This window comes from Schistocerca serialis, chromosome 4 (assembly GCF_023864345.2).
Source record: "Schistocerca serialis cubense isolate TAMUIC-IGC-003099 chromosome 4, iqSchSeri2.2, whole genome shotgun sequence".
Taxonomy (NCBI): domain Eukaryota; kingdom Metazoa; phylum Arthropoda; class Insecta; order Orthoptera; family Acrididae; genus Schistocerca; species Schistocerca serialis.
Window position 1 is genome coordinate 280,495,097 of NC_064641.1, and position 25,513 is coordinate 280,520,609.

The following is a 25,513-nucleotide window of genomic DNA, read 5'->3' on the forward strand; positions in this document are numbered from 1 at the left end:
AAACTCTTCTGCTGGTACATCATCTCATGCCGAGGAAAACTAAACTACATTTGGGGGTTACATGGTCTCAGAGGATAGATACTCACTTATGTTGATACAATGTGTCTTCCAGAATGACTAGATCACCAAAGTAATGTCACGGAAACGTGCCCCAGACCATGAAGCTCGCTCCTCCTTGCCAGACCCAATTGTCGTTGCAATACCATACTGCGAGCTAAGATCCCATAGATGTTCGGGCTCACACGCCGTTCCTCTTCGTCGAAATGCCTTTGCTGAAACTCGTCTATGGGTTGAACCGCACGTGTAACACTACACGCCCTAAGTTAGACACTTTATCCTCTGGCTAAATTGTCTGGCTGATGGCAAGTTTGCGAAATTGTATGAAAGAAAATTAATGTAACATGTAATTACAGTGATAATAAGATCGGGAGCTAAATGAACGACCCATAAATGACACAATGCGATTTTCTTAGAATAACGTTTATTCATAAAGAAAACTAATAGCGAAAGAGGTCGCATTTAGATCTACTATTACACTCGAGCGCATATCCATTTGACACAGTTCGATCATTTACAATCTCATCGCGAAACACAAGTGAAAAACTCCAACTCGATATTTACGCGAAAAGTTAAGAGTTCACACCAGACGCGCGGGTACTCACCACTCAGAGACTAAGTCCCGCGATACCACACAACGCGAAATTTTCTAAGTCGATTCACTTCCTAGCTGCCTAAAGACCGACTGCCCGCTTCCCCGTCTCAATCCGAACTGTACCCTTTCGTGTGTAGACCAAAATTGTTCCTCTGCCAGTCTCCGGCCGCGTTCCTGACTCGCCCAACATCTTCGCTCAACTGATTAGTGCAGTTCCCTTTCCTGAAGCCGTCCATCTGATTGGCTACAGCTTATTCTACATCGTTTTACATTTTAACATATTTAAAGAATCAAAGCTTGACCACTTACACGTTCTAATTAAAGGAACAATTATATCCATTACATCGCTATGGATCGGAGGAAATCCTCTCTGGCTTCCGGCGGCTATCTGATTTGGTGAAGACTGCCAGTCTCGCTAGCGGGATGAAAGCAGAGCTCACCATCTGCAGCATCGTCGACAGGACTGACTGCGGACCTTTGGTACAGAGCCGAGTGGAGGGTCTGAATCAGAGGCTGAGACGGTTCTGCGACCGTGTGGGCTGCAGATTCCTCGATTTGCGCCATAGGGTGGTGGGGTTTCGGGTTCCGCTGGATAGGTCAGGAGTCCACTACACGCAACATGCGGCTACACGGGTAGCAGGGGCTGTGTGGCGTGGACTGGGCGGTTTTTTAGGTTAGATGGCCTTGGGCAAGTACAGAAAGGGCAACAGCCTCAACGGGTGCGGGGCAAAGTCAGGACATGCGGGGACCAAGCAGCAATCGGTATTGTAATTGTCAACTGTCGTAGCTGCGTTGGTAAAGTACCGGAACTTCAAGCGCTGATAGAAAGCACCGAAGCTGAAATCGTTATAGGTACAGAAAGCTGGCTTAAGCCAGAGATATATTCTGCCGAAATTTTTACAAAGGTACAGACGGTGTTTAGAAAGGATAGATTGCATGCAACCGGTGGTGGAGTGTTCGTCGCTGTTAGTAGTAGTTTATCCTGTAGTGAAGTAGAAATGGATAGTTCCTGTGGATTATTATGGGTGGAGGTTACACAAAACAACCGAACTAGGTTAATAATTGGCTCCTTTTACCGACCTCCCGACTCAGCAGCATTAGTGGCAGAACAACTGAGAGAAAATTTGGAATACATTTCACATAAATTTTCTCAGCATGTTATAGTCTCAGGTGGAGATTTCTATTTACCAGATATAGACTGGGACACTCAGATGTTTAGGACGGGTGGTAGGGACAGAGCATCGAGTGACATTATACTGAGTGCACTATCCGAAAATTACCTCGAGCAATTAAACAGAGAACCGACTCGTGGAGATAACATCTTGGACCTACTGATAACAAACAGACCCGAACTTTTCGACTCTGTATGTACAGAACAGGGAATCAGTGATCATAAGGCCGTTGCAGCATCCCTGAATATGGAAGTTAATAGGAATATAAAAAAAGGGAAGAAGGTTTACCTGTTTAGCAAGAGTAATAGAAGGCAGATTTCAGACTACCTAACAGATCAAAACGAAAATTTCTGTTCCGACACTGACAATGTTGAGTGTTTATGGAAAAAGTTCAAGGCAATCGTAAAATGCGTTTTAGACAGGCACGTGCCGAGTAAAACTGTGAGGGACGGGAAAAACCCACCGTGGTACAACAACAAAGTTAGAAAACTACTGCGAAAGCAAAGAGAGCTCCACTCCAAGTTTAAACGCAGCCAAAACCTCTCAGACAAACAGAAGCTAAACGATGTCAAAGTTAGCGTAAGGAGGGCTATGGGTTAAGCGTTCATTGAATTCGAAAGTGAAATTCTATGTACCGACTTGACAGAAAATCCTAGGAAGTTCTGGTCTTACGTTAAATCAGTAAGTGGCTCGAAACAGCATATCCAGACACTACGGGATGATGATGGCATTGAAACAGAGGATGACACGCGTAAAGCTGAAATACTAAACACCTTTTTCCAAAGCTGTTTCACAGAGGAAGACCGCACTGCAGTTCCTTCTCTAAATCCTCGCACAAACGAAAAAATGGCTGACATCGAAATAAGTGTCCAAGGAATAGAAAAGCAACTGGAATCACTCAATAGAGGAAAGTCCACTGGACCTGACGGGATACCAATTCGATTCTACACAGAGTACGCGAAAGAATTTGCCCCCCTTCTAACAGCCGTGTACCGCAAGTCTCTAGAGGAACGGAGGGTTCCAAATGATTGGAAAAGAGCACAGATACTCCCAGTCTTCAAGAAGGGTCGTCGAGCAGATGCGCAAAACTATAGACCTATATCTCTTACGTCGATCTCTTGTAGAATTTTAGAACATGTTTTTTGCTCGCGTATCATGTCATTTCTGGAAACCCAGAATCTACTATGTAGGAATCAACATGGATTCCGGAAACAGCGATCGTGTGAGACCCAACTCGCCTTATTTGTTCATGAGACCCAGAAAATATTAGATACAGGCTCCCAGGTAGATGCTATTTTTCTTGACTTCCGGAAGGCGTTCGATACAGTTCCGCACTGTCGCCTGATAAACAAAGTAAGAGCCTACGGAATATCAGACCAGCTGTGTGGCTGGATTGAAGAGTTTTTAGCAAACAGAACACAGCATGTTGTTATCAATGGAGAGACGTCTACAGACGTTAAAGTAACCTCTGGCGTGCCACAGGGGAGTGTTATGGGACCATTGCTTTTCACAATACATATAAATGACTTAGTAGATAGTGTCAGAAGTTCCATGCGGCCTTTCGCGGATGATTCTGTAGTATACAGAGAAGTTGCAGCATTAGAAAATTGTAGCGAAATGCAGGAAGATCTGCAGCGGATAGGCACTTGGTGCAGGGAGTGGCAACTGACCCTTAACATAGACAAATGTAATGTGTTGCGAATACATAGAAAGAAGGATCCTTTATTGTATGATTATATGATAGCGGAACAAACACTGGTAGCAGTTACTTCTGTAAAATATCTGGGAGTATGCGTGCGGAACGATTTGAAGTGGAATGATCATATAAAATTAATTGTTGGTAAGGCGGGTACCAGGTTGAGATTCATTGGGAGAGTGCTTAGAAAATGTAGTCCATCAACAAAGGAGGTGGCTTACAAAACACTCGTTCGACCTATACTTGAGTATTGCTCATCAGTGTGGGATCCGTACCAGATAGGTCTGGCGGAGGAGATAGAGAAGACCCAGAGAAGAGCGGCGCGTTTCGTCACAGGGTTATTTGGTAACCGAGATAGCGTTACGGAGATGTTTAATAAACTCAAGTGGCAGACTCTGCAAGAGAGGCGCTCTGCATCGCGGTGTAGCTTGCTCGCCAGGTTTCGAGAGGGTGCGTTTCTGGATGAGGTATCGAATATATTGCTTCCCCCTACTTACACCTCCCGAGGAGATCACGAATGCAAAATTAGAGAGATTAGAGCGCGCACGGAGGCTTCCAGACAGTCGTTTTTCCCGCGAACCATACGCGACTGGAACAGGAAAGGGAGGTAATGACAGTGGCACGTAAAGTGCCCTCCGCCACACACCGTTGGGTGGCTTGCGGAGTATCAATGTAGATGTAGATGTAGATAATAAACGTTAAATTCTTTTACATAAAACCAATACAACTTCCTTCTTAACTTTGAATGTCACGGCCAGTAGCCTTGCACCAATGTGCTTTCTGATAAATAAATAAAAAACAGAAGTTACTATTATGCACTAAACTTTACGACAAATATTCTGTTACCTAATGATTCAATAATGTGTCATGCTGTCATCGTTTAATTTGTTTTTTGTGGAGGAAGTGATGATCAGATGCTTAACGGAAAATACCGATAATTTAAATTTACTACACCTTTTAAACCAATAAAGGTACATAATTGACATTTCCAACATTTGTCATTTTAATGATGCGTTTCTATATGAAACGTCGATCATTAAGATTCACCAAAGTGTTCAGATTTTAGCATTCAAGTCTTTGTTATAAACTTGTGAATTTCACAACTATTATAGATATGATCAGTATTCAAATTTTATTGGGTTCACCATGAAACTTCATGAAGGATGGTAGATTAAAATTACTGTAGCTTCATTCCCTTTATTACTACAGAATTAAATAGGTTTCCATAGATGTTTCCCTTTATGGCCGATCTTAGGTCCGCCATATCTAACACTCCCTGGGCACAAACGCCTTCAGCTGGGCTTCCCTATGACGTAGGTTCTCGTCTGTCTCACTCGCACACTACTGCGTTTAGGCATCAGTAGACAATAGATGGCTGTGTGTGTGTCCCCATCTCGTGGTGAATCGGCTCCCTTTGTGGCACGCGGTCCTGGACGACAGGGTTCGTTTCACAATTCGTGAAAGCTGACTCTTTCGGCCATATACTTAAATGAGAGGTTAACTCACAACATGACAGCTAATCCATGATGCATATAAGGTGATTCATGTGAAAAGGCCACCTGCAGCCAGTCAGTAGACGTCGAGTTGCGCTACTGGAGTGCTAACTCCAACCTTCATCGCCCATGAACAGCAGTCAGCATGGGTGCACGAACCAGGCGCCTGCTGCTGATGACCATAAGCAGCAACGGTCACTGAACGGTCGTTGAGGAAACCCTGTTCAGCAGTCAGTTGCTCAGAAGTTGATTAGATTACTTTAATGTGATTGGACCGTTTATAACAAGCGAGGAAAGGGGGGCAGTTTATACACACGCAAACGTATGTCTCGAAGTCGAGCTCATATCTAGAAAGGAGGACAAACGGACCGAGTACATCTTCATTCAATTGAAACCATTCAGGAGCAACGCTCGTCTGTGTACTGTGTCACCCACAGTTTGACAGCTTTTATGTATTATCATTACACTAGTTCAGTCAACTTGTCTTCCGTATCGAGAACGATCTTAGACTTGCAGCATTCTGTGAATGACAACTATTAAGAGCACGCTGAGATGCTGTGTCCACTTTCTATGTGGGACTTTGGTAAATTAAATCGATTTGTTAGCTAGAAAGTCTCCGTAAATTAAAGGCGTTGTTGCAGAAATTTTGGTCTCAAGAAAGATTGAGTTGTTAATACGAAGCAGTTTTTCGCTGTTCAGCACACTCCTAAAACAAGAAAATGTATTACGGCATTGACGTCTTTGAATATAACTGAATTTCCTCATGCCAAGAACTGTTAGAGTCAACAAGTAAACAGTTAACTGAAATTAGGTTAATTTTTTTATTTCCGTTCCTCTCGTGAGAGCCAGTATACTCTGTAGCATTGAATCCGCAGTATTAGGTCTTGAATCGTTGCATGACTACATAGCACAAGTCTTCTAAAAAACTGTCCCTTAGTTCCTAATTGCTCTAGCGTTACCCCGATTCGACTTGAGCCACCCCTCTTTTTAATTATTGTTACCAGAGTAGATTTATCAGTGTCGGTCACATTACTGATACTTGTATCCAACTTGTTTTCGTCAAGTGCATTAAGCAGCCGGCCGAAGTGGCCGTGCGGTTAAAGGCGCTGCAGTCTGGAACCGCAAGACCGCTACGGTCGCAGGTTCGAATCCTGCCTCGGGCATGGATGTTTGTGACGTCCTTAGGTTAGTTAGGTTTAACTAGTTCTAAGTTCTAGGAGACTAATGACCTCAGCAGTTGAGTCCCGTAGTGCTCAGAGCCATTTGAACCATTTTTTTTTTGCATTAAGCAGCTCCATCTTCATTTCAAGTAAAACATTGCTTGGATTTTCTCATGATTTGAGGAGTGAAAATATTCTGTGCAATATTTCGAAAATAACCACCATGTGAAACAAAGATCGCTCTGTTCGCCCATGAGAAACACAATGCACTGAGTAACAGTGCCCAGTTACTGCCATGTTCCTTGACTTCCAGAAGATGTTCGACGCAGTTCCACACTGTTATCAAATGAAAAAAAAAAAACGAGCGTACGGAATATTTTATCGTATTTGTGACTGGGTTCCCCGCAATTCTTAACGGCCAGGAATCTTCAGATGTTAAAATAGCTTCAGACATACCCGAGGGAACATTTATAGAACCATTATTGCGTATTTCCAACATGACGCTATAGCAGAACTAGAAAATTGAAAAATAAATTCTTTATTGCAATTCCACACAACTACATTTTGTTAAGCGGACGACTACTTTTCAATAATCAAGTTCATTTTGAAGCCAGGACTATTAAAGCTAAAATACAAAATATTTATCAGAATTTAAAAAAAATTGGAAAATAAAATACAGTTCTTGAGAGTTCAGGAGAAGTTTACCGAAATGAAACATACCTGCACTAACAACGCTTCGCTAGACGACAGTAAGTTCATACATAGGTAACATATATACATGATACATAGTTACAATGTGAACTCTTTTCAAAATGAAATGCATTCATAAACTGCACATGAACTAGACTAAGGGCTAGCGCTGGAGACGGTTCCATAGAAAAACAGCTGATGTCGATAACGTCTCGTTTGCTATCCCTGCGCGCGCCTATAGTCAGCGGCGCGTCGTGTATAAAGTCCAGACAATTCATGCCCACCTTTACATAGCGCCTCACTTACCTTACATGGCAAATGAAAATGATAGTGTCTGCTGCTCCATTATCAAAATATACAGTTGACTGTACATATAAAAAAATTTGCAACGTTAGTAATGAAACGTCTCCTTAGAATAATCTGTGAATTACTGTGCTGATAAAACCCCTTACGTCATTTGATTTTCAAACAGCTGAGCGAAACTGAACGTACTCAGACATTTCTCTCTTTACTTATTCTGATCATCACTAAACTGACACACAATATTTTTTGCGCAACGCAATCTCACTTTCACTAATCCCTACAAAAGAATGGCCCTGACTGACGATAACCTATACCTTTCATGAATAACTTACCTCACAAAAATCTTCATTACTCGAACTACTGCAATACAGCGAGCGCCAATAGTGCCAGCTAAATAAAAGATTCTAACTACTGAAGCCACTAACTACTGATAGGCATAGGTAGCAAATGAAAGATTTTGATAAAGAACAAACAATGTATTTTACTTAACAGTGTTCAAAAGTCATTTTATATATATATATATATATATATATATATATATATATATATATATATATATATAAGTTAATGACATCCTGTCTTACAAATTTACTGTCTCTGATGGACGCAACGCTACGCACTGTTCACATCCAACTGCCCAACACTACAATAGCGACTATTCGAACAATGCCACCCAGCCACAGACTGCACACAGCACAGCCAATGATTTTCATACGGAGCGCTACGTGGCGTTACCAATATAAAAACCTAAACAGCCTACTTACAGAAATAACCAACCTAAGTACGTTTGCACAATTGTAGTTACTTGCTGTACAGATACTTACTAACAGTTAATTCTTTAAAATAACGAAACTATATTGACTACAAGGACCTCAGTGCTTGCAGTCTTACACTGGAAAAATACCAGTAGAACAAGTTCGGCATACGCGTCTCAAAACCATTATTGTTCTCAAGTTACATACATGAGCTAGTGTAAGCTCCACGTAGCTGTTCGAAGACGATGACGTTATACACGGTCTAGCCACATTAATGCGACCACCACCTTGATCGACATTGACGTGCAATAACCACCCATAGACAGCAGGTGGCAGTACTTGCAGTGGAGCTTATACAGTGTGTCCCATTTTAGTCTATACCGGCCGATATCCCTGCAGCGGCACAATTCTGCAAAAAAGGAGTCTGTAGTAAAAATTGTAAGGTTTGAAGGTGGTCATGGAATGGTTACCTCGAAATGGCCTTTAACCCTGTTTTCAAGGCCAATCCAAGATCAACTTCATTTTTGCAAATGGCAACCCCTATTTTTTATTCCATATTAGCATTCTATGTGAAAAAGCAGGATACGTATTGTTTGTAGAGAACATTTTTTTCAAAGAACCGGTGGTCTGTTGCCAGGGAGCACTTCACTGTAACTTTCCCAGGTTATCAGTATCTCGAGAACGAAGCGAGATCGGGAAATATTTAAAACGAAAATATTTTATGGTTTCTGATCTCTGTACACTGGTGAAAGTTACGTAAACTTGAAATGGCCTTCAAATTCTTCAGTAGGGATTAACCTAACAGCAAATGCCGTCGGCATTAGCGGAACCCAGTGAGCACCATTTGGACGGTGCCTAATCAGATACTAGCATCAGTGAAGAGAAGGTTGGAGCTTTGAGGCTAACTAATATGCGTCATTGTCGGGGAATTTGAAATCATGACTGGGAGGGACGGGGTTCAGAGAAATTTACCTTTGGAGACTATGAAAATTTCGCGGCTGTGCTCTTGTCTGGCGTGACTGTCAATACTTTTTCTCTTATGGACTTACAAAAAATGAGTGTTAATGAATTTAAAAAAAACCACCTCGTCGGACGCAGATGAATTTCGCCTTTTGGACTCAGAACAATCACGTCTCTCGAGACTCTAACGAGTCCTGCGAAGTTAATTTTTTTTCAAATCCGTACAAGCAAAATTATACTTAAAACGAATGTTTGGAGCCCGTAAGAGAAAAATTTATCTGAGTCACCCTGACTCGCAATCTACTTTCTCGGGCCCGTCTTTCATTTCTGCGCTGGCCGCTGTGGCCGAGCGGTTCTAGGCGCTTCAGTTTGTAACCGCGCTGCTGCTACGGTCGCAAGTTCGAATCCTGCCTCGGGCATGGATGTGTGTGATGTCCTTAAGTTAGTCAGGTTTAAGTAGTTCTAGGTGTAGAGGACTGATGACCTCAGATGTTAGGCCCCATTGTGCTTAGAGCCATTTGAACCATTCATTTGTGCCATCTCTTCGTATTTGAATAGAATGGATTACCGTGGGGTGTTCCATTATTTTATTATTTACGTCAATATCGAGATATGTAAAGGTGCCCTCTTGAAAGACACACATCCATTAGACACCTAAGTAATTTTCTGAAAGAGCGTCGGGATTCACGTTGTGGCGTAAGCAATAGCACGTGTAAACAAGCAGGTCGCGTACGCTGTAATAAGTCAGCTGTCCTGCAACACGCTTCCCGGATAGTTCGTCGAAGGAAAAACCTAATAAAACCAATAATAGTGAAAGTGATCAGTACATTTTATTTTTCGACTCTAATGTGTCCGAAATGGCTGATTACACGCCTTTCGAAATGGTGAGAATGATAAATATCGTTAGCGAGTGTCGCGACATTTATGCAGCTGCGCAAAGTTATCCCGTAGTCCGTCATCCCACGAGTTTACAATTAGGTCTCTGGTAGGACGAGCTGAAAGAGGGACCTTGAAAAGGCAGAGACGAAAGACGGCACAAGAGAGGAGATTGCGCTGGGAGTTCGTGCTATCGTAGCTGAAGATCCACACCTTTCGACTCGTCAGATTTACAGAATGCATGACTTGGCTCGATCAACGGTATCTCGTGTTTTAAGATACTTTAAATTCCACCTATATCGCTTACAAGCAATTGAGGCTGGGGATCTTGAGAGACGCCTGGTTTTTTGTCTATGGGCTGATATGCAAATACATTGTGATACCTTTTTATTCGCATGCACTCTCTTTACATACGAGGCAAACTTCGACAACATCGGAGGAGTTAATCTCCATAACGCACACCACTGGGAGGAAGCAAATCCTTTCTGGCGACGAGATCACGGATCACAGGGACTGTGGTCAACAAAAGCCTGCGCGGGTATAGTTGGAGATTACGTGATATGTCTTGTTTTTTATTGCGAAACGTTGAACGTCTTGCGCTATCTTGATATTCTCCAGAATCTGGTACTTCCTATACTAGAAAATAGCCCCCCAGACATACGAGCACGTATGTGATTTCCACATGATGGCACCCCTGTACATCAAGCCTTATCTGTCAGAAGGTACCTCAATGCAACTTGCCCGAAGTGATGGATTTGTATCTGTAGTGCATTTCGTGAATTCCCTCCAAGATCGCCACACGTAACACCATTGGACTTCTTCTTACCGGGAGATGTGAAGTAGAAGGTGGACTCGACTTCGCCGACGACGCCAGAAGATACAAGAGAAAGAATTGCGGCGGCTTTCCAGGCAGTCACCCATCAGACATTGAATGATGTCGAGACTATTTTCCGATATAGAGTGCAAATGTGTATCAGGCAAAGTGGGCGGTTGATAGAGCATCTGAGATCCTAAATTTCCAGTGAGAACCATCTTAATCAGCCCTTTCCACGGCTAACGATGTGCGAAGCCCGCTGGGCAAACTTCACGTGTTGCAATTTTGTTTCCGCTAATGCGGACGGTGTGTGCTTACCAGTTAATCCCGGCTGAAGAATTTCAGGACCACTTCAAGATCATGAAAATTTCATCAGTGGACAGAGTTCAGATAACATACAAAATTTTCATTGAACGTTTTTCCTGATCTCGCTTTGTTTTCGAGATACTGGTAACCTGGGAAAGTTACACTGAAGTGCCCCTGGCGGCAAACCATTAGTTTTCAAAAAAAATATGCCCTACAAACAATGCATATTTTTTTACGTAGAATACCTTGGTTTGACCTTGAAAACAGGGTTAAAGGTCATTTCGAGGTAACCACCCCATGACCGCCTTCAGACCTTACAACTTTAACTAGAGACTTTATTTGCACAATTGTCCAGAGATTAAAATGAGTCACCCTGCATAAAACACGTCCGAGAGACGCGGAAAACTGTGCAGACGTTGTCTTAATGCGGAATTTGGTTTGGCAACAATCAGTTCACACATAGCAATATACACATGATACATAGTTTCATAGGCTGGCTTTCGAGCCAAGGGCGGAAACATTTCCAAAACGGCTTAGTTTGTAAACTATTCACGTGCTGCCTTGGTTAAATTGTACCGAGCTATCCAAACTTTGGAGGGTAGGAGACGAGGTACTAGCAGAAGTAAAGCTCTGAGTACCGGCCGTGAATCGTGCTTCGGTAGCTCAGATGGTAGAGCACTTGCCCGCGAAAGGCAAAGGTCCCAAGTTCGAGTCTCGGTCGGGCACACAGTTTTAATCTGTCAGGAAGTTTCATATCAGCGCACACTCCGCTGCAGAGTGAAAATCTCATTCTGGAAACATCCCCCAGGCTGTGGCTAAGCCATGTCTCCGCAATGTCCTTTCTTTCAGGTGTGCTAGTTCTGCAAGGTTCGCAGGAGAGCTTCTGTAAGTTTGGAGGGTAGGAGACGAGGTAGTAGCAGAAGTAAAGCTGTGAGTACCGGCCATGAGTCGTGCTTCGGTAGCTCAGATGGTAGAGCACTTGCCCGCGAAAGGCAAAGGTCCCGAGTTCGAGTCTCGGTCAGGCACACAGTTTTAATCTGCCAGGAAGTTTCAAGGTTTCTATTGTTTTGCTAGCTCAGTTCTAGGCATTGCCTGGGTATGTATGAATTCCAGTATTCTATTAGTATATATTCTAGAGTTCTATTACTCCATCTCGTTCTTTCCCATCTCTCTGTCCATCTCTTCCTTCATCCCCTCTTTGTCTTCTCATCCTCCCCCTATCTCTACGTTTCCTACCCACTTTTCCCTGCACGCTGTCTCCATAATCACAGTAGGAGGTTGCTGGTTCTTCGCCTTACACTATTTATCTCCACATTGTAAGAAAAATGTGTACCAAATCTGGTTGAAATAGTTGTAGGGGCTTAGGATGAGCTTTCTTCCCGTGGATTAATTGCGCGTACGCACACGTACTTCCACACAAATTTCACCCGTACTTCCAGCGAATTTTGCGCTGCAGTTTCATTTTTATGAGGTTCAGTTAGTAGTACAGAAATAATATATTAAAGTTTCACGCTTCACGAGGCAGTTTTATTGCATGAACAGCGAAAATCTAGTAAACTACAAAATTCTTCCTTTCACCATTATGTAGGGGTTCTCAGCAAGAAAAGGTTTCTTTAAAGTTTCAAATTATACGCTATGTGATAAAAAGTATCCGGACAACCCCCAAAACGGACGTTTTTCATATTACGTGCATTGTGCTGCCACCTATTGCCAGGTACTCGACATCAGCGACCTCAGTAGTCATTAGAGTTCGTGAGAGAGCGGAACGGAGCGCTCCGCGGAGCTGACGCTCTTCGAACGTGGTCAGGTGATTGTGTGTCACTTGTGTCATACGTCTGCACGCGAGAATTCCACTCCTAAACATCGGCAGGTCCACTTTTTCCAATATGATAGTGAAGCGGAAACGTGAAGGGACACCTACAGCACGAAAGCGCTCAGGCCGTTCATCTGTTGACTGACAGAAACCTCCGAGAATTGAAGACGGTCGCATTGTGTAATAGGCAGACATATATCCAGACTATCATTCAGGAATTCCAAACTGCATCAGGATCCACTGCAAGTACTATGACAGCTAGGCGGGAGGTGAGAAAACCGGTCGAGAGCCTGCTCATAAGGCACACATCACACCGGTAAATGGCAAACAACGCCTCGCGTGGTGTAAGGAGAGTAAACATTGGACGATTGAACGGTGGAAAAACGTTGTGTGGAGTCACGAATCATGGTACATAATGTGGTGATCAGATGGCAGGGTGTGGGTATGGTGAATGCCCGGTGAACGTCATCTGTCAGCACATGTAGTGCCAACATTAAATTTAGGGGGCGATGGTGTTATGGTGAGGTCGTGTTTTTCATGGAGGGGCTTGCGCCCCTTGTTTTTCTTGGTACTGTATTATCACAGCACAGGCCTACATTGATGTTTTAAGCACCTTCTTTCTTCCCACGGTTGAGGAGCAATTCGGGGATAGCAACTGCATCATGGCAACATGATCGAACACCTGTTCATAATCCAGGGCCTGTGGCGGAGTGGTTACACGACAATAATATCCCTGTAAGTGGCTGGCCCGCAGAGAGTCCTCACTTGAATCCTATAGAACGCCCTTGGGAAGTTTTGGGACGCCGACTTCGTGCCAGGCCTCACCAACCGACATCGATACCTCTCCTCAGTGCAGCACTCCGTGAAGAATGGGCTGTCATTCCCCAAGAAATCTTCCAGCACCTGCTAGAAAGTGTTCCTGCGACAGTGCAATTTATATATCAAGGATAAGGTTGGGCCAACACCATACTAAATTCCAGCATTACCGATGGAGGGCGCCACGAACTTGTAAATCATTTGCAGCCAGATGTCCGGATACTTTTGATCACATAGTGTATGTAAGTTGATGGTGGAGGTTGGGAGGAAGATGGGAAAAGGAAGGGATGGGACTAGTGAAGTCAGCTGCTTGGAATCAGCTGCGATGATTGAAATTGTGTGCCAGATTGTGATTCAAACCAAGGATCTCCTGCTTACGAGGCAAGTGCGTTAACCTACAACGCCACGCGAACAGTGCAGTTACCATAACTACGTGGAATGTCTGCGCCCGCCCCTCGGCCAACCCACATCCCCACCTAGCACTCCCTATCCGCAGTCCCGGTCCATATCCTGACATTCCAGCGATAAGTTCGGACGTATTTGTGCATCCTCAATGCAGAAGGTGGATTCGTTGCCCCGTCGAGGCGAATCAATTATATGAAATCCTGAAGTCTAGGCGCTACAGTCTGGCACCGCGCGACCGCTACGGTAGCAGTTTCGAATCCTGCCTCGGGCGTGGATGTGTGTGATGTCCTTAGGTTACTTAGGTTTAAGTAGTTCTAAGTTCTAAGGGACTGATGACCTCAGAAGTTAAGTCCCATAGTGCTCAGAGCCATTTGAACCATTTTTTGAAAGCCTGGAGTCTGTTGTTTCGGACGCGTCCGACATAATAGACACAACGGATTCGTATGTTTGAAATTATGTGTAAAGTTGTTGCAAATTTCTTAACCTGAATAAATCGATGACTAAAGTACGGGCGTCAATGCATTGTGGGCTATGCTGCTTTTTCGTCCCTCTCCAACCGCTTTCATGGGTAAATGGGTCTTACCCCTACAGCGATTTTTCCTGTCAGTAAGTGATATCTGTGCCAAGTTTGGTTCCAATCGGTGCAGTAATGTAGGAGGAGATGTGAAATACACATACATACACATATGTATACGTACATACATTTTTATAGTATGTATGGATTTAGTTACACCAGATTACGGCCTTAAAGACCTCCATTACATCAGACTAGGAACAAGGCGAGCAGAAATTTTTATAAAACCATCACAGTATTAATAATTGACATTAATACTAATAATAGTAATAATAATAATGAACGACAATATTAATAACAATAGTATTGTTTAGTATAGCACTGTGAAGTCGTGTTTAGTATAATGAAAAATGGAAGGGATGATGAAGGCGGAAAGACTGAAACTATTGTGACAATGGCTGTCAAGAAAGAAAATAATTGCTGTAAAGGACGCTACAGCCAAGAGACTGTGAAAGTGCTTTGGTAGGGGGTTCAGGTTTGACGACTGTGAGCTGGTGTGCGGAGTGGCTGTGCGTTTGAGAGCGCCATGTCACGGATTGCGCGGATCCTCCCGCCGGAGTTTCGAGTCTTCCCTCGGGCATCAGTGTGTGTGTGTGTGTGTGTGTGTGTGTGTGTGTGTGTGTGTGTTTTGCTCTTAGCGTAAGTTAGTCTAAGTAGTGTGTGAGCCTAGGGACCGATACCTCAGCAGTTTGGTCCATTAGGATTTCACACGCATTTGAACATTTGACAGTGAGCTGTCTACAAGTATATGGAAGTGATAGCTCCTGTTATCGCAACTCAACGACTAGTTGTCTGTTTAAGTTTAAAAGGAATTTCATTTCTCTGATATTTTGAGGAACGCTATACCAAAGTCGAGTTCCTGACACAAGAAATTATTTTTGAGGTCACTTTGTTTTGTGGTGCGTCAGAGAGGAATTTGCGTTGTTCACAACGAGTAATGGTACACTGATCACGAACAATTCAGGAAGTAGTGTAAGCATTGATTATGAATTAGAAGGAGTGCAATGGCTGAGAAAACAATAGAAAATATTTTTTCTTTATATCTACGTAGCCACTACATCTGTATAAATTATTGTCCAGAATTGTGCCGAATTTATTTGCTTGAAGAAAATATTATTTCCGTGCCGCATGCTACTAAGGGCGAAAGAGATTCTCTGAAATGAGGGGTAATACGTCTTTTGTGGGTGGCTTTCTTTCGTTTTTGACGGGCTAAATTTCAAACACAGTTTCTGTTCCAACGCTGACAAGGCAAGTAAGACAGAATTTATATCCTGGATGTATGTGCACAGGTTTCATTGAAGGTCGTTATTGTATAACATTTGAAATGGAAGAAAATAGTAGAAGCTTCATTAACATATAACGAAGAAGGTAATGGAACTCCTAATACTACATCTCTCTATTGCGAACTTATTGTTCCGATCACCAAACGCTGTAGGTATGATGTTAGGTATAAGTAGAACCATTGTACAGTATGTGAAGCAAAATTTTGAGCTGTGAGTTTAGCAAATAGAGCGTCAGACTCAACAGTGTCAAAAGCTTTGCTGAAGTCCAAAACACAAATGGCAATTTGTTCGTGCTTAGTTTGTTTCAGTTATGAGCCCCTTTAATGAGAGCAGTCGCCGTCCAGCGTTTTTTCTGGAAAACGGACTGGTGTACGTCTAAAAGATTGTCTGTGATGGAGTAATTAGCAAACTGATCGTGAACTGTGTATTTTGAAGCCTTAGATGATACTGGTAGAATGTAAATGCGCCTGTAGTCGGAGGTTGTTAGCAGATTCCTTTTTGTTTGATGGTTATGTGAGTACCTAGCTTTAGGCTGTTGTGAAGTTTCTGAAGGTTAAATATTCAAATGTGTGTGAAATCCTAAGGGACTAAACTGCTGAGGCCATCTGCCCCTAGACTTACATACTGTTTAAACTAACATAAACTAATTTATGCTAAGAACAACACACACACCCATGTCCAACGGAGGACTCGAACCTCCGGTGGAAACGACCACGCAATCCGTTACATGGTGCCTCAAACCACGCGGGCACTCCGTTCGGCCACTGAAGGTTATTGGTTTATTAATAAGTTTCGTTAGTTGTGGCCTTAATGTTATGTGCTCCCCAGCTGCCCAACGAATTGGTGAAATATACTTCCTTATCATACTGAAATATACAGGCGGCAGTTTGAAATAATCGTTCGTATGACCCATTACTTCTTTAAGGGAATTTTACGTTGCAGATAAAGATGTCAGCGTGACGTAGTGCTGATTTGTATCCTCAATAGGAAGTTGTGCTGCAGTTGTGGATTTCGGTTTGGCTATTCCTAGACGTCATAGATTTTGGCACAAGACTGTGAACCTTTGAAAGCTCTCAGTTAAAATATGAGTTTTCCTGAGTTGCAGTTCTCACAGACTGTCTAAATCTGTTCCGTTTCCGTCTGTAGGGGAGATGATTGTTGGAGGTTGGGTGTAGTTTACATGTCCTGTATGTTGCGTCTCTGATACTCTTAAGGATTAGAAGGTCGCGGGTTTTGTCTTTCAGGTTTCGTCTTTACACCCACTGTTTTTAGTGACGTATTGTTTGAATTGTTGAATATCTCTGCAAAATTTGTCAATTCATAGTTTATGTCGAACTTGTTTCCTGCCATTTCCTGCCAAGGAGTACCATAGATGTCAGTTGCAATATCAGACATAATCGTGCGCTTTAAGTCCCTAAATCCTTACACACCGCAAAGAGTAAATCATGAAATTTTCAGCATTAACAGACAGGTCAGGTGCAGAGATTCCATCAGTGGGAATTAGTATACTTGGAAATTTAGTGGCAAATAATATGTTGACAAATGTATTAATGAGATTAAAATAACAGTACTTTAAAAAAACCTTATAATTATACCAATAGCATACACAACAAACAATAAGGCGTGTATAATGGCTGCTACGTTCACCTATTAGAACCTGCGGTAGGATAGACGATTTTTACGAACAAAGCGTAAAGTCACTGTTATTGTTACTAATTGACCGCAGCCCACAAAAGTTCTTTCCTCGCGGTTTGTGAGAGTTGTGTCTTACGTACCTCTGTGGAGTGTAGCTGACTGTTTGTGTCTGTGATGATGAGAGAGGGAAAAACCTGTTGCTGGTATATAACGCGCTTCTCTCGCTAGCACCCAGAGAGCTGCCGAGCTTAACGTCCCTACTGCTCAAGCTCCATGACTCAGTGAAGATGTTTGGAGTATAATACGGGACACTGATTCTAAGACGGGTGAACCCGAACATAAAGATACCACATCTCTTCCCCTTGTCGCCGAAATGCTGGTGGCGGGATTTTCTTCCGCATACAGGATTTTAACTGGCTACCTACTAGTCAAGCGCCACCCCACAGACTTCCGTTAGCAACCTCCCCCAGGGCGGCGGGTGTCTAGGCGTCATACATGGCGTATCAAAGAGATTCATCTGCTTTCAAAAGATTGTGTCCCTACATGAACGAAGACAGAAACCTACACTGAGGTTTAATTTACACATGAGACTACTCAGTTATTATTTTCAAAAGGTCTATACCACTTTAAAAGGTGTATCACTTACATGTATCTCATACAGCCTTCGTTAACCTTTACAATTAAGTTTAGGATCGAAGTTTTCTTCGCGTGGCTCCGGCCGTCGAAGTTTCGATTCGTCCGTTGGGCATGGGTGCCTGTGTTGCCCTTAGCGTAAGTTAGTTTAAGTTAGATTAAGTAGTGCGTAAGCCCAAGGACCGATGACCTCAGGAGATTGGTCCCATAGTCCTTACCACAAATTTCCAAATTTTTTTTGGAAGTTTTCATTTACCTTTCAGAGAATTCAGTGTGCTCTTCTTTGGACGTACGAAAATTATTCCTATTACGCCGCAGTTCACCCAAACATGTTGGAAGTGGAAATGCATAGACGGTGTCGAACAACTTAACAAAATTAAAAATAAAAGTAAATTAAAAGACAACCTGTTGAGAGGAAAGTTATCTGTCACAGTCGCACGACTATTTTTACTGATTCTTCTTTCTCTTTTTTTTAAACGTAGGTACTAAGCACTTTAGAAGTATGCTCTCTGTACCGAGAAACTGATCTCTGAAAACATAATTGCATATGTATTGTCTTTGACCCACTAAGTAGGAGTATGAAGAAATACTTTCGCGAAGCGTAGACGGCTCCCAGTAAGGGACAAACGTGCCACCTGTTCTACTAGGAAAGTTTTGCTGGGATGCAGAATAGGAGTAGCGCACTAGTTCGAGGTAAGAGGTCTAGATTGGCTGGAGTGCAGAGACGGTGTTATGGTTGAGTCATTTACTATGTGCCGGCCGGAGTGACCGAGCGGTTCTAGGCGCTTCAGTCTCGAACTACGCGACCGCTACGGTTGCAGGTACGAATCCTGCCTCGAGCATGGATGTGTGTGATGTTCTTAGTTAGTTAGGTTTAAGTAGTTCTAAGTTCTAGGGGACTGATGACCTCAGATGTTCAGTCCCACAGTGCTCAGAGCCATATACTAACTGTAAACAGAGTTGAAGTAATTTTCTCTAGTCCGTTCTCGGATTTCGTGCCTACAAATTTGTGTCTATTTTCTGATTGTCGTTGTACGTTTTGCTGTGATGGTGATTACAGCATTTTCAGAACTTTAACGAACACTTATCTACATTAATCCATCCGAATATTAGTATCTATAGCTTGTTCTCAGATATCGTGTCCGGAAAGGCGTGACTACTTTCTGGTAAGGCTTGCTGTAATGGTTTCAACAGTATTACCAGTTCACTAACGAACGTTTATCTAAATTAAAACATTCGAATATTATGTCTGCTGAATTCATCACAACTTCCCCAAGTGACTCTTTTCCTGTACTTTCTTATACGTATGTAATTCTTTTTGTTTAAATCGTTCACTTGAGGTGATGTGTTGTTTCGTGGTGTACACAATAAAGCTTGAAACGCAATTACATTTAGTCAATCAAGGATTCTGATGGTTATTCGTGATCCCTTTCCATATCTGATATCCTTAAACCTGAGTATGCACTTTGCAGTAGTCTTGGAGTAATCTCACGTAATGTACTTGGTTTCAAGCCTTCGACAGAGATACTAGTTTTCCTGATGCATTGCTACACTCAACGTATGTTTATAAAACTCCAGTCATAAGGTAAGCAGACATTAAAATCAGGCAGTTTTTCACTTAATATACGACGTAATTGCCTTGTGCTTTCAGTTTCAGATTCCTCAGTACAAGCGCTTACACACTGTGCCTTGCCTACAGGCTGGGTATTCACACGGCACTGACGTTTACTAACATCCTTATCTCATTTTAGTACAAGATGTGAACAAAAATATGGCAACACCACAACCACAATACATTACTGACACGGCATAGGAAAACCGTTAGGATTCAGAACTTCGTCTTCGAGTGGGTAACTGCAGTTATATTTTTCAAGGGAATATCATCCCATTCTTCCTGTAAAACAATGACACCTTCGAGTAACGATGGGTGTGGATAGCGATCGCGCACCCTTATCTCCGAAGCAAACCACGAAGCATTAATGATATTGACATCTGCTGACAGTGATCGCCAGGAGAGATGCGATAGTTCATCCTCGTTTTAATGGAACGTCCTGGACGGTGCGAGCTGTCTGAGCAAGAGACCGTGTTGTCCTGGTGCGCAGTACCATCGTTAGGGAACGAACACTGTACCGTGGGTCTGACGTGAAGAGTGACGCGATCTTGTACAGTAAGCATGCGAACAACTGAACACCTGGGATGGGGAGCAATATCATCAGCGAATTTTCGTCATGTTTCATTCTTAAGGACGTGAACTTGGACAGAATCAGCAAGCTTTGTGAATACTTACGTTCAGGTTGTGAGTTGTTTTTCCGCTTTCCCTGTATGTTGTACAAATCTTCGATACGGTGCCCCTTGAGACTCCAAACTCTTCGGATTGCTTGTTTATGGAAGCACCCACCATTATGGCACCAAAAACTTGCCCACGTTCGAAGTAACTTGGAGCCTACATAATACATCTACAACTACACACATCACCTTTCTCATTACGACTGATACTTGCAACGAATCTAGGATATCGCACCGTTCGTCAAATGCAACAGCGCAAACAGTGATCTTGGCTAGCATCTACATTTGCGTTCAAGTATTCCTTTCTCTAATTTTTTCCACATTTTGCAACAAGTCCTGTACGTTCAAGGAGTTCAGTCAAGACCTTATTTACTCCCGTTAATATTAAGTTGTGGAAAGGAAGCTTTTCCTATCCCTTACAAAATGTGGTTAGGTAGCATTATCATATGATTTCGTGGGCATAAAGTTAACACAGAGGAGGATCTGCTTCAGGATGAATATTTACATACAATACAAATAGAAAAAGAGATTAGATGGCTTTCGACTTATAAGTGCCAGTGAAGTGGTGCTACATACAATACCTTTGGTAGCTGGGCTATCACCAACACGACATGATGCGCATTGTGAGATTAACAAGAGAGTTATGTAACAGGATCTATGAGAACACCCAATGGCAACCAAATGAAATGCAATCTTTTAATTGCTGCAACATAATCTCTTCGTTTTGATGTGTCATTTAACTTTTACGGCTGGTATTTGTCATCATTCATGTACAAGATTTAGTGTTGTGAAGTAGAATGGCTTTCTTTTCTTTTAAGTACCCAGTTCATCGACCTTTCCTCCAAGGCTATTTCACGTGTTCTGGGCTATTCATAAAGATGGCCCCAAATTAATTTTTTTATTAAATTGCATTTCACGTCATACACACATCATAAACGTTTTGCATTACCTCGGATCCTACAGTTCCAGACCGGTACAGAAAATTGGAATTGAGGTCAACATAAACATAATATCCGCCATTTTTACTGCTCATGAAAACCACACATTGCATGTTGTACCACCATACAACGAGACCTCCAGATGTGGTGCTCCAGATTGCTTTACACACCTTTACCTCTAATACAAAGTAGCACGTCCTCTTGCGTTGACGCATGCCTGTATTCGCCGTGGCATACTATCCAGTAGTTCATCAAGGCACTGTTGGTCCAGATTGTCCCACCTCAACGGGGATTCAGCCTAGATCCCTCAGTGGTTGGCGGGTCACGTCACCCATAAACAGCCCTTTTCAATCCATCCCAGGCATGTTCGATAGTGTTCATGTCAGCAGAACATGCTGGCCACTCTAGTCGAGCGATGTCATTATCCTGAAGGAAGCCATTCACAAGATGTGCACCATGGGCGCCCGAATTGTAGTCCATGAAGACGAATGTCTAGCCAATATGCTGCGATATGGTTGCACTATTGGTCGGAGGATGGTATCCACACATCGCACAGCCGTTACGGCGCCATCCATAACCACCGGCGGCCTACGTCTTACCCATATAATGCCACCCCAAAACAGCAGGGAAACTCCACCTTGATGCACTCGTAGGACAGTGTGTCTAAGGCGTTCAGCGTGAGCGGGTTGCCTACAAACACGTCTCCGGCGATTGTCTCGTTGAAGGCATATGCGACACTCATCGGTGAAGAGAACCTGATACCAATCCTGAGCCGTCCATTCGGCATCTTGTTGGACCCATCTGTACTGCGCTGCATAGTGTCGTGGTTTGCATAGATGGAACTCGCCATGGACGTCGCGAGTGAAGCTGCGCATCATGCAGCCTATTTCGCACGCTTGAGTAGTAATGCGACATCCTGTGGCTACGCGGAAAGCATTATTAAACATGTTGTCGTTGCTATCAGGATTCCTCTGAACCATATTCCGTAGGTAGCGGTCACCCATTGCAGTAGTAGCCCGTGAGCGGCCTGAGCGAAGCATGCCATCGACGGTTCCTGTCTCTCTGTATCTCCCCCATGTCCGAATAACATCGCTTTGGCTCACTCCGAGACGCCTGGACACTTCCCTTGTTGAGAGTCCTTCCTGGTACAAAATAACAGCGTGAACGCGATGGAAGCGAGGTGTTGACCGTCTGAATACAGACAACACGAGCCTTGTATCTCCTTCCTGTTGGAATGACTGGAACTAATTGGCTGTCGCACTCCCTCCGTCTAATAGGCACTGCTAATGTATGGTTGTCTACATTTATGGGGGGGGGGGGGGGGGGGGCGTCTGTGATATCTCTGACTGTAAAAGGGACTGTTACTGTGATACAATTTCCGCAGCAACGTCTATCTTCAGGAGTTCTGGGAATCGGCGAGATGCGAAACTTTTTTTGATGTATGTACAAATCATCGGACATGAACAGTCCACATACCGAAGGAAAGATGAGGTCCCAATTATTTTTTTGGTCTTTTGTTAAGCAATAATTGCGTGAACGGTCCCTTGGGCGGTGACAGTTGTGTAAATGGCAGCTAGATTAGTCGCCCCAATAGGCAGCTGTGAGTAAGATGGTTACGATGCGTTCTAGAGTTTGCACTAAAGGAGTTCGCAGTTACAGCGCAGCAGGTATTTCGTCTCAGATATAACAGCTTAATATACACGTTCAAAATATCGGAAGAGCTATAATGCGTGATTGTACCTGAAATTCCTTCAGCTGTGTTTCAAGGAGTGCTGTTATATGTTAAGGCAAGTTTACGTCGAAAAGTTGTCAGTAAAGTCTTTAATTTATTTTTCGCATTGGACACATCACTCTACAAAAGCTTGCTTATTTCCCTCCAACTGTCTAATCCTTTCAATTTTTTTTTTATTATAACAGTTCGTACGGGCGCGGAAAATTTCTCGCACATGATAAAAAATTATCAACCTTAATTTTGTCTCTGTATTCTACTTCATCGGTACGTTCAAACATAATAAATAGACCACTGATTAGCTTCTGAAGGTCGAGGTTCACAATCACTCACTCCGTAAATCACTAAAAATTTTTGTTCAGACACGTTGTTTACATATAAACTAAAACTTTTTTGTTGATTGGCGACTCCATGTAGTGTTCTGTGCACCACGACCAGATAATGGATATAAATGGAAGGAGAAACAGCATTGGTCGTATTTTTTTTTTGTTTTATTATCCGCAAAATCGATTTTCGTTCACTTAGTGACCACCCTCAGTGCTGCAATGTTTATGTGATCAAAAAAATGGTTCAAATGGCTCTGAGCACTATGGGACTCAACTGCTGAGGTCATTAGTCCCCTAGAACTTAGAACTAGTTAAACCTAACTAACCTAAGGACATCACAAACATCCATGCCCGAGGCAGGATTCGAACCTGCGACCGTAGCGGTCTTGCGGTTCCAGACTGCAGCGCCTTTAACCGCACGGCCACTTCGGCCGGCGTTTATGTGATCGCTCTAAGCTTGTTAATAGCAGTGCCTAACAATTTTAATTGTATCTTACAGCACTGAGGATGGTCACTAAGTGATCGAATATCGATTTTTGCGGATGATAAAACAAAAAAACTATACGACCAATGCTGTTTCTCCTTCCATTTATATAAAACTTTTTTTTGTACGATGACATGGTTACATGTTGGAGGGTTTTAATATCTGTCCATAGGCCGAAATTTGCAGTTCTGAAATAAATAAATAGTACAGTCAACAGTGAATGTGATGTCCCTAAAAAAAATACACACTCGTTAACAGACACAAGGAATGGCTACTGAACCAACGAACACTGGACCCGACATCACAAACATCCATGCCCGAGGCAGGATTCGAACCTGCGACCGTAGCGGTCTTGCGGTTCCAGACTGCAGCGCCTTTAACCGCACGGCCACTTCGGCCGGCGTTTATGTGATCGCTCTAAGCTTGTTAATAGCAGTGCCTAACAATTTTAATTGTATCTTACAGCACTGAGGATGGTCACTAAGTGATCGAATATCGATTTTTGCGGATGATAAAACAAAAAAACTATACGACCAATGCTGTTTCTCCTTCCATTTATATAAAACTTTTTTTTGTACGATGACATGGTTACATGTTGGAGGGTTTTAATATCTGTCCATAGGCCGAAATTTGCAGTTCTGAAATAAATAAATAGTACAGTCAACAGTGAATGTGATGTCCCTAAAAAAAATACACACTCGTTAACAGACACAAGGAATGGCTACTGAACCAACGAACACTGGACCCGACATCGACACCTGGAGAGGAATCCCAAGCCAAACGAACTCACAGCGCTTTTGTGTTACCCACTGCAGTCCGAACCCTAAAGCAAGGTAAACCGCTTCGTTTGCTCCTATTTGTTGCCCTTACATACCAAGCAAATGTCTGCGAACGAAGCAGTTGATGTTCGTTGCGCTCTTGTGTACGCATCTTCATAGTATGACGTCAGGCGAATACAAGACAGCTGTGTTTGTCGATGTGTGACACTAGCAATACCTCAACCAAATGCATGGGAGGTGGCGATTGCTCTACAAAACCTACTGCTCACAGCTTATGCCGGCTTTTCTTTAGAATGACGAAGAAGAGAATGCTGAGTATCATAGTGATACACTAGAAGTGATTGAGGATGATTCGTCTCTACAGCGCTTAAATTTTAGGGAAGAAGCTACGTTCCATATTAGTAGACGAAAGCTTATTCACCATTCATTCTTTCGGAAAGCACTGTAAGTGGAATAACGTAACTGGAGATGGTGGAACAATAGATTCTGCCTCAAATTACCGAAGATTCACGAGGCTTCCTGTTCCAATAGGATGGAGCTCCACCCCATTGGCACAGTCATGTCCGAAGTTGTTTAAATCAATCCTTTTCTAAGCGATGGGTATGTTACAGGGGAAATCAAGACCTGGCCCTACACTTCTGGCTACAGAGGCCTCCAGATGTCAAGCCCTGTGATATTTTTTGTGGGGCTATATTAAGGAAGAAGTTTACGTCCCACCTCTACCAACAACTCTGCCCCACCTACGGAACTGTGTCACTGCTACGGTGAACTCCGTAACACAAGACATGCTTCTTCATATTGGGAACGAATTTGGATATCGCTCAGATGTTTCCCGTGAGCAAAGAAGTGGCGCATTGAACATTTGTAATCTGTCTCAAGGAACTTTGAAACTTCCTCTTTTCATTGATACGTAGTCTCTTTATATATAATTTATA